This window comes from Silene latifolia, chromosome X, assembly GCF_048544455.1.
Source record: "Silene latifolia isolate original U9 population chromosome X, ASM4854445v1, whole genome shotgun sequence".
Lineage (NCBI taxonomy): Eukaryota > Viridiplantae > Streptophyta > Magnoliopsida > Caryophyllales > Caryophyllaceae > Silene > Silene latifolia.
The window spans coordinates 111,130,446-111,141,384 of record NC_133537.1 but is presented as its reverse complement, the minus strand read 5'-3'; the positions used below and the strand labels follow the sequence as shown (position 1 = coordinate 111,141,384).

The 10,939-nt window shown below is 39.6% G+C and overlaps 1 non-coding gene across 1 annotated transcript; it reads left to right on the top strand.

Annotated features, from left to right (window-relative positions):
• The first annotated feature begins 4,282 nt into the window (after nucleotides 1-4,282).
• On the top strand, nucleotides 4,283-4,389 carry LOC141624769 (small nucleolar RNA R71). The gene has a single exon (XR_012534574.1). It is a non-coding gene; the product is annotated as a small nucleolar RNA R71 (small nucleolar RNA).
• Nucleotides 4,390-10,939: the final 6,550 nt, after the last annotated feature.

Genomic DNA, 10,939 nt, shown 5'->3' with positions numbered 1-10,939 from the left:
AGGAGGGCATTTCAATTTCACCCCTTTGTTGACGGATGATGTATTCGGCTTCCTTTGAGAGGGGAAGAAGGTAGTTCGTTCGATGGACACTCAAACGACATATCTTGGAAGGCAAAGTAAAAGATCTAGCATCATTGGTGAGCCACCCATATTTGGTGTCAAGAGGATTATGCTTGACCTACTTGTACATGTTAATCATGGCATCCATGTCAATGAGATGACCCCCTCTTTTCGCCACATACTTGCTATCCTTGTTGAAATTCGGATCAAAGTACTTGGCCAAGAGAGTAACTAGACCTCCATTTACGATAAAAGCGGTGCCTTCCTTTCCACAATCAACATTGAGCCATCTTTCCACCAAAAGCCTTAGAGCATTGTAAGGCTTGGTGAATTCCCTTCCAATATTTAAGACCGACTCAAGTAGAACACAATCGAGCTTGGTAAAGTGGTTAGTGTCTTTTCTTGTAATGATAGTATTCCCGATGACCTTGTGCCACACTCTAATGCCCGGATGGTAGACTAAATGAGCGCGACAAGCATGATAGTTCTCAAATTTCTTCCCGGAAATCGCCTCCCAAAGAGGAGCGGGGTCATATTTTTCGGGCTTCTTATAATAACGAGGTGTATCACTAAAACCTAATGCTTTACTCAAAACATCAAAGGTGATGCGCCTATTCACATTGGCAAGGCGAAACTCGATGTATTCTCTAGTTTCTACCTTAGTCACTTTTAATGAACTCAAGAATTCCAAGGTAAGGGAGGGGTATGTCAATTCTCTTGTTGTAAACAATTTTCCCAACCCCATGGCTTCAAAGAAGGCTTTTGTTTTATCAAGGATACCCAATTTGTTCAAGGTATCTTCACATATGAATTTGGTGGGTAGAAAGGATTTCCTAGCATACATGGCAAAAGTATCCCTATGGGAGTTAGAAATGAAAATTACCTCCGGATAGTTTGATAATTGAGCAATTTCCGGAGTTGTTGTTGTTGCTTCCAAGGGAGGATTTTGTTATTGTTGAACTTCCAAGTGTGCACTAGCAACCACCATAGCCAATGAGGCTTTCTTTGCTTGAAGGCATTGTTGCCTTTTTTAGAGTGCCTTTGCCTTAAGTGCCTTTGTTGATCCTTTTGTTCTTACCATTGATGATTATACCAAGAAAAGATTGAAAATCTTCAATTTTAAATTATACCCAAATCGATTTTAAGATGAAAGGCTTTGCCTTTGTATTTCAAAAATCGACTCAAAGGTTGAAGATTTTGGTGCTTGGATTGATTTTTGTTGGAGGAGGAGTGATTAATTTTTGTTAAAAAGAAGTTTGGATTTGATTTTGTTGAATTTGGTTGAGGAAATCTTGTTTTTGTGATGGAGAGGATGAGGGTTTTGGGGTTTTGGTAGTGTTTTGAATGTATGAATGAAGGAATGAATGTGGGAGGGGGTATTTAAAACACCCGAAATTTTCGAAACTGCAGGGAAAGACGGGCGTTTTTCCTTCGGGACGCTCGGATTATGCCTATTATGGGTTCAGGAATTCTCGCCTAAAGACGGGCGTCTTTCAGCTGGGACGCTCGGATTCTTCGACTGCGGGACGAGCGGATTCTTTCAAAGACGGGCGGATTTTGTTACAGCAAGTTTTCTCATTTTACATTGGGAAAAAGACGGGCGTCTTTCTGCAAAGACGAGCGGATTCATTGAGACGAGCGTCTTCTCTGCTGGGACGCTCAGATTCTTCAACAGTCCCAAATTTTTAATTTTACAGTTAAATTGGACGGACGGATTCTATAAAAGACGCTCGGATTCCTTTGAAGGACCCTCGGATTCTCCCTGGTCTACCCGGATTCAGTTCCATCCGTGCACTTGCATATCCCGTGTCATTTTTCATTCTTCAAATCCCGTGTTCCTTAATGTTGGGGCACTACTAAGGCATGAATAGCCTAGGCAATTGCTATCCCCACACTAAGCTAAAGCACTACACATCAATTAAAATCATTAGTCTCTCCCTCACTTCTCTCAAAAATGATAATTATCTTGATCAAAGCATAAAAATCCAAAAATGACAAAAATGCAATGTACGAATTAAAATGCAAGTTAGGGAGTTAGAAATATTTACACATGGTGGTTTAGGGAGGACTCACCAAACTCTCATCCTTAGTGAGATGTCATGGGGGCATGTCCAAGGTGTTGTTGATGTTGCTCAACACCTTGAAAAAGTTGTCAAAAGCTTGTTCATTGTCATGATAAAGATATTCAATAGATCTTTGCCCTTGTTATCCTTCATGTTGGTCTTTCTCGATAGCATTGCCAATATAGGGATTGAAAATCCCTTCAAACTCATCATTCCAAAGACCACAAACTTCATCTACTTGGTCACTAAAGATCTCTTGAGTTGATAGAGACAACTCTCCCACTTTCTTGTCTTGGCCAAGGAGGCCATCCTCTTCATTGCTTGACTTTGGTGAGCTTTTCAAGCTCTCTTTGTTACAATTCACTTGCTCTTTGAATGGAGCATCATCAACTTTCTTCTTCCATTGGAATTCCGACTTCTTCCTATCATCCTTCCGGCTATAATGATCAACCATAAAACATGGTTCATGCAAACGGGGAGCTCTCATGGTCTTGTCAAGATTGAAAGTTATGCTCTCATCTACAACTTCTAGAGTGAGCTCTCCATGCTTCATATAAATCACTGCACCCGCGGTGTGCAAGAAAGGTCTTCCTAGAATGATTGGAATATTGGAGTCTTCTTCCATGTCAACGATGACAAAGTCCACCGGGATGAAAAATTTCCCAACTCTTACGGGAACATCTTCACATATCCCTAATGGTGTCTTCGTCGATCTATCGGCCATTTGGAGTGTGATATTGGTGCATTTAAGCTCTCCCATCCCTAACCTTTTACTCACCGAGTACGGCATAACACTCACACTAGCCCCTAGATCACATAAGGCTTTGTTGATCGTGGTATCGCCAATGGTACACGGTATTGAGAAGCTTCCCAGATCTTTAAGTTTTGGAGGTGAACTCCCTTAAAGTATTGCACTACTCACCATAGTGAAGGCGATAGTCTCAAGCTTCCGGATTGACTTCTTCTTCGTCGGGATGTCTTTCATATATTTTGCATAGGCCGGCACGTGATTGATTAATTCCGTGAAAGGAATCGAGACTCATAAATTCTTCACAATCTCCATAAACTTTCCAAGTTGGTCATCAAATTTGGGCTTGGCTTGACGACTCGGAAAAGGAAGTTTAATCACAATGGGCTCCTTCTCCTTGGCCTTGTCTTCATTTTTCTTTGAAACTTCTTCTTTTGATGGTTCTCCATCCTTGGAGTTTTGCACAATTTCTTCTTTGTCACTAACTTCCACAACTTCATCCTCAACTTGCTCCTTTGGTGCTTCATACCTTGTACCACTCCTCAAGTGAATGGCACTAACCGTTTCATGTCTTGGGGGATTACTTTGAGGTGGTAATTGCCCCTTTTATCTTTGTGAGTTTGAAGATGCTAGTTGAGTCAATTGGGTTTCCAACATTTTGGTGTGGGCTAGGATGTTGTTGATGGTGACTTCCTTTGCTTGACTATCCGTTTGCATTTGAGTGAAAAACTCTTGTTGATTCTTTTGTATTTGGAGGACCGCTTTTTGAACATCAAAACCTTGGTCATTTTGTTGATTATATGGAGTTTGATTTTGGTAACCTTGGTTTTGGTTGTAAAAGGGTCTTTGATTTTGGTTTCTCATGGGAGGTGGGGTGTATGTTGGTTGAGGGTTTTGAACATTTTGGCTTTTGTATGAGAGATTTGGGTGGAATTTGGTATTTTCATTGTATTAGTTTGAATAAGGGGTATCACTCTTGTATACTTGAAAAGCATTCACTTGTTCATTTGTTCCTCTACATTCACTTTGGTCATGTCCCAAAGTTCCACAATTCTCACATATCCCACTTGGGATTGATGAAGATGCCTTCATGGCATTAACATGATGATTTGGTGATTTTGAGGCTTCTTCAAGTCTAGCCATAGCTTTTTCAAACTTCAAATTGATTGTATCAATGTGAGCACTAAGTTGAGCACCTAATTGAGTAATAGAGTCCACTTCATGCTTTCCTCCTCTAGTAGCCTTGCGAGGTCTACTATATTGTGAGTTATGGACCGCCATTTCCTCAATTTTGTTCCAACTTTGATTGTCATCAACTTCGGTGAACATTACATTTGATCCCATGTTGAGAATGTTTCTTGAGTCTTCATAAAGACCGTTCCAAAATTGTTGTACCAAGAACCACTCGCTAAGTCCATGATTAGGACAAGAGCGGCAAATTTCTTTGAATTGCTCCCAAGCTTCATACAAAGATTCTTCATCTCTTTGCTTAAAGCCCGTAATTTGAGCTCTTAGCATGTTAGTCTTTTCTGGTGGATAGAACTTTTTGTAGAAAGCTAGAGCCAACTTCTTCCAAGAATCAATTCGGAGAGTAGCCTTATCAAGGCCTTTCAACCATTGTTTCGCGGTGCCAATTAGAGAAAAAGGAAATAAGACCCATCGAATTTGGTCTTGAGTTACACCGGTTTGAGATATTGCATCACAATAGTCACAAAAAGTCTCCATGTGAGAGTGAGGGTCTTCACTAGGCATCCCCCCAAATTGGCTTCTTTCGACTAATTGGATAAATGCGGATTTGGCAATGAAATTTCCGGTTAAGTGTTGTGGTGTGGGAGTACCATTGGGTAGGTTCTCCTCGGTTGGTACGGAATGTGATGAAAATTTAGGCATTGTGGGTTAATTTTGTGTTTGGTTATGTGTTGGGTTCTCCTCACCTTCTCTTACAAAAGGGTTGATGAACTCAATAGTATTTGGTTGAATATCTACAACCTCACCAAGACCTCTTAAAGTTCTCCTAGCAAGTCTACTATTGGTTGTCAAAATCCTTTCAATTTCGTGATCAAAGGGTAACAAGTTACCTTGTGATCTTCTAGACATGCAAAATATCAAACAACTCGAAAACAATTAGAACAAACGTTGAGGAGTTTTACTTCCCCAAGGCAAAGAAAGAGACAACTAATAACAATACAAGAAAATCTAAATCAAGTTAACACTGTCCCCGGCAACGGCGCCATTTTTGGCCGGACTCTCGAGGAGGTTTAGTTTTCGGTACTTGTCGTTAGGAGCGCCTAGACCAAAACACAATTTATAACTTCACAAACAACTCTACAATTAGTAAAGAGGCAAGTAAAGGTCGGATCCCAAGGGACGGGAATTGAGATGAGATTTTCTATTGCAACTAGTGGTGTCTAAGGGTGTCACAATTAGGGGTTTGAAGTAGAAGATCACTAAACTAAATAACAATAAAAGTAAACAAGCAAGATGAATTGAAAGGGATGTAAACAATTGATAAAAGGCACTAGGGTGTCATGGGGTCATAGGGGATTCATGTGAATTGATCATACAAACATATTCTCAAATTATAAGCAAGCAATTATTGTTGTGATGGATCGAGTTGGTTTATATCTTACAATCCTAGGAAAGTTTGGGTCCGGGCGAATCGATTAGATTGTACAACACCTACAAGTCGACTTAATCTTCCCTACTCAACTATATGCATTGTCTAATGAGACTCGAGTTGGTTTATGTCTTACACGTCTCATTGAAAAGATAGGTGATGGGTAAAAAATGCAAGGATTCATAGGCTCACATTTCATCAAACATAACATGTGCATAAGTTGAGATCACAACAACCAAGCAAATAAACTATGAAAACATATTAATTTAAGCATGAATCAATCCCCATGTTGGTTTCCCCTAATTACCCATTAACCCTAGCTATGGAAACTACTCACTCATTATCATGTTGAACATGCTAGCAAGGTTGTCAATCATACCAACAAAGTAAAACATGATGAATAAATAAAAGTGATTAACAATAATTAAAAAGGGATTAAGAGAATTATACCTACTAATGATTCTAATAATAAAGCAAAGAATAATAGAAGTATTTGATGATAGATTGGAAGGTTGTCAATCTCCCAATAATAACCCAAATAGTCATCAATTACCCAAAACAAAGGATGAACAAGAGAGAGATTAAGCAAATGAAACTTGTATTAAAACTCGATTAAATGTTGATTACAAGATTAAAGAGAGTTTGATTACAAGTGTAGTTAATATCAATCAAATCTCTCTTTAATCTTGTAATCAACATTTAATTAAGTTTTAATACAAGTTTCATTTGCTTAATCTCTCTCTTGTTCATCCTTTGTTTTGGGTAATTGAAGACTATTTGGGTTATTATTGGGAGATTGACAACCTTCCAATCTATCATCAAGTACTTCTATTATTCTTTGCTTTATTATTAGAATCATTAGTAGGTATAATTCTCTTAATCCCTTTTTAATTATTGTTAATCACTTTTATTTATTCATCATGTTTTACTTTGTTGGTATGATTGACAAACTTGCTAGCATGTTCAACATGATAATGAGTGAGTAGTTTCCTTAGCTAGGGTTAATGGGTAATTAGGGGAAACCAACATGGGGGATGATTCATGCTTAAATTAATATGTTTTCATAGTTTATTTGCTTGCTTGTTCTGATCTCAACTTATGCACATGTTATGTTTGATGAAATGCGAGCCTATGAATCCTTGCATTTTATACCCATCACCTATCTTTTCAATGAGACTTGTAAGACATATACCAACTCTAGTCTTATTAGACCATGCATATAGTTGAGTAGGGAAGATTAAGTCGACTTGTAGGTGTTGTACAATCTAATCGATTCGGCTCCGGGACCCAAAATTTCCTAGGATTGTAAGATATAAACCAACTCGATCCATCACAACAATAAACGCTTTCTTATAATTTGAGAATATGTTTGTATGATCAATTCCCACGAATCTCCTATGACCCCATGACACCCTAGTGCCTTTTATCAATTGTTTACATCCCTTTCTATTCATCTTGCTTGTTTACTTTTATTGCTATTTAGTTTAGTGATCTTCTACTTCAAACTCCAAATTGTGACACCTTTAGACACCACTAGTTGCAATAGAAAATCTCATCTCAATTCCCGTCCCTTGGGATCCGACCTTTACTTGCCTCTTTACTAATTGTAGAGTTATTTGTGAAGTTATAAATTGTGTTTTGGTCTAGGTGCTCCAAACGACAAGTACCGAAAACTAAACCTCCTCGAGAGTCCGACCAAAAATGGCGCCGTTGCCGGGGACGGTGTTAACTTGATTTAGATTTTCTTGTATTGTTATTATTTGTGTCTTTCTTGGCCTTGGGGAAGTAAAACTTCTCAAGGTTTGTTCTAATTGTTTTCTAGTTGTTCGATATTTTGCAAGATGGAACTTATAGATTGTTCTGTATAGGACCACTTAAGTATACCTTTCTTCAAAGATCCCATGCAAGCATTGGAAGCCTTGGAAGCAAGTGAGGCTAAAAATATGTATTGGGAATTGGAGGTAGATCTTTTTGAGGCCGCTCTAGCTAACAAAGAACTTACTCATGCACAATCCGAATTAGTACATCACATCCTTGTGGAAGCATGTCAACCTTTAGAAGATGAGCAATCCATCCTAGAAGACATCTTGCAAGCTCAAGAGCAAGAGGAATTCGTCATGGAATTCGAATGTAATGAGGTTGATGAGAATGAAGGACAAGTTGAATATGCAATGAGAATGGAATGTCTAATGAAGATGGAGCAAATTCTCAATGAATCTTCAAAGGAGGAAAGTGAGGTACAAACCCCTACTCTAAAACCCCTTTCCCCAAATTTTAAATATGCTTACCTTGATGAATCAAAGACCAAACCCGTGATTGTTAATGATAGACTTGATGAAACCCAATTGGGTAAATTGCTTGATGTGTTAAAACAACATGAGAAGGCTATAGGTTATAGTGTAGATGACCTTAAGGGGATAAGTCCCAACTTTTGCATGCATATAATTCATCTAGAGGAGGACCATAGACCTACCATTCAACCGCAAAGAAGATTAGACCCCCACATGCAAGAAGTTGTCATAGGAGAGGTTATGAAATTGCTTGATGCGGGAATCATATATCCTATATCGGACTCTATGTGGGTTAGCCCCGTTCAAGTGGTACCTAAGAAAGGAGGTACCACGGTGGTGACAAATGAAAAGAATGAGTTAATACCCACAAGGAAGATCACGGGTTGGCGTATGTGTATTGACTATCGAAAATTGAATTCCGCAACAAGAAAGGATCATTTCCCCCTACCATTCATTGACCAAATGCTTGAGAGGTTAGCCTCCAACAAATTCTTTTGTTACCTTGACGGGTATTCGGGATTCTTCCAAATCCCAATACACCCGGATGACCAACATAAGACCACCTTCACATGTACTTATGGTACTTTTGCATATAGGAGGATGCCTTTTGGCTTATGTAATGCCCCCGCCAATTTCCAAAGATGCATGATGAGTGTCTTCTCCGACTACCTAGAGACCATAATGGAAGTTTTTATGGATGATTTTAGCGTTTATGGAAAGGACTTTGACTCATGTTTTCATAATCTTTCTCTTGTATTGCAAAAATGTGAAGATGTTAGTCTTGTTTTAAATTGGGAAAAGTGTTACTTCATGGTCAATGAAGGAATTGTTTTGGGTCATTTAATTTCGGAAAAGGGCATCGAGGTCGATAAGGCTAAGGTTGAGGTGATAGAGAAACTCCCACCTCCCGTGAATGTTAGAGGGGTGCGAATTTTTCTCGGTCACGCGGGTTTCTATCGCCGTTTCATAAAAGATTTTTCAAAAATAGCGAAACCCCTCACTCAACTCTTACTTAAAGATGCCCAATTCCATTTCACTGATGAGTGTGTTGAAGCCTTTAATAGAATCAAGGAAGCACTAATCTCGGCACCGATCATTCAACCACCAAATTGGGAACTACCGTTCGAGATTATGTATGATGCTAGTAACTACGCCGTTGGAGCGGTTCTTGGCCAACGGGTAGGAAGAGCTCTTAATGCCATCTATTATATAAGCAAGACTCTTGATCCCTCCCAAGTGAATTATGATACCACCGAGAAAGAGCTTCTTGCCATTTTCTATGCTTTAGACAAATTTCGTTCCTACTTACTTGGATCCAAGGTGATTGTCTTTTCGGATCACCGTGCTCTCCAACATCTCTTGATAAAGAAGGAGGCAAAACCAAGGTTGTTGAGGTGGATTTTGCTTCTTCAAGAATTCGACTTGGAGATAAGAGACAAGAAAGGAGCCGAAAATGTAGTGGCGGATCACTTGTCAAGGATCCGGTTTCATGATGAACAAGGAGAAACACCGATCAATGACTCATTTCCCGACGATATTTTGATGGCCATTCAAACACAACTTGAAAGGCACATCACCCCATGGTTTGCCGATTATGCCAACTATGTTGTTGGAAGAGTACTTCCTCCAAATTTGAACTACAACCAAAGGAAGAGATTCTTATTCGAAGTAAAGAGGTACTTTTGGGATGACCCAAACCTCTACAAAGAGTGTAGTGATGGGCTCTACTGGAGATGCATCCCTCAATGGGAAGTCCAAGGAATCTTGGAAGGATGTCACTCATCACCCTATAGTGGGCACCATGGAGCAAGGAGAACCATTGCAAAAATTCTTCAATCGGGCTTCTATTGGTCTACAATGTTTCAAGACACTCGAGAATTCATCATTCATTGTGATGCTTGTCAAAGAACGGGGAATATCTCTTGGAGGAACGAAATGCCACAAAGGGGCATTCTAGAGGTGGAGATCTTCGATGTTTGGGGGATCGACTACCAAGGTCCGTTTGTGACATCCAATGGGAATAAGTATATCCTTGTGGCCGTAGATTACGTCTCAAAGTGGGTGGAGGCAATTGCCAGTCCAAACGATGATGCCAAAACGGTCACCAAGCTCTTCAAGAAAATAATATTCCCAAGATTTGGAGTTTCTAGAGCAATCATAAGTGATGGAGGAACGCATTTTCATGAAAAGAAGCTTGCATCCCTTTTGACCAAGTATGGAGTCCAACATAGAAACGGCTTGGGAAACCATCCTCAAACAAGCGGTCAAGTTGAAGTTTCGAATAGAGAGATCAAACAAATTCTTGAGAAAGTGGTAAATAAGACCCAAAGATATTGGAGCACAAAGCTTGATGACGCTCTTTGGGCTTATAGGACGGCCTATAAGACTCCCATAGGAGCCTCCCCTTACAAGCATGTCTATAGAAAAGCATGCCATTTGCCAATCGAATTGGAGTACAAAGCTTTTTGGGCAATCCGAGCACTTAACCTTGATCTTAAATTAAGTGGTCAAAAGAGGATGATTCAAATTCAAGAGTTGAAGGAATTCCGACTACAATCATATGAGAATGCCAAGATCTACAAGGAAAGGACAAGATTGCTCCATGACAAGAGGATTAAGCAAAAAGCCTTGCACAAAGGGGATAAAGTCCTTCTATTCAATTCCCGCTATCGACTTTTTCCGGGAAAGTTGAACTCTAGATGGATGGGTCCCTACGTGATCACCGAAGTTGGAAGATATGGGGATTTTGAAATCAAGGCGGAAGATGGAAGCAAATTCAAGGTCAATGGTCAAAGATTGAAGCCATACTATGAGGGAGCGTTTATTGGAGAGGTCGAGGTCACCTACCTCGGGCCTTCTCATCCTTGAAAGAATCATCAAAGGGAGAGTTTGGTGGAGTCCTCCCTAAACCACCACTTGTAAATATACTAACCCTCTAACTTGTATTTATAATTTTGTTGCATTCCTTTTATCATAAACATAAACTCTTTCCAAGAGAGAAGTGAGGGAGGGTCAATAATGAATTTCGAATGAAGGAAGGAATCAATTTTCAAGTGTGGGGAAGCCTTTATCGAAGTCAAGGAAATCAAGGGAATCCGCAGACAAGCAACCCAAGCGTCTGAAGAAAGAATCCGGTCGGCTTGTACAAAGATGACCGTCT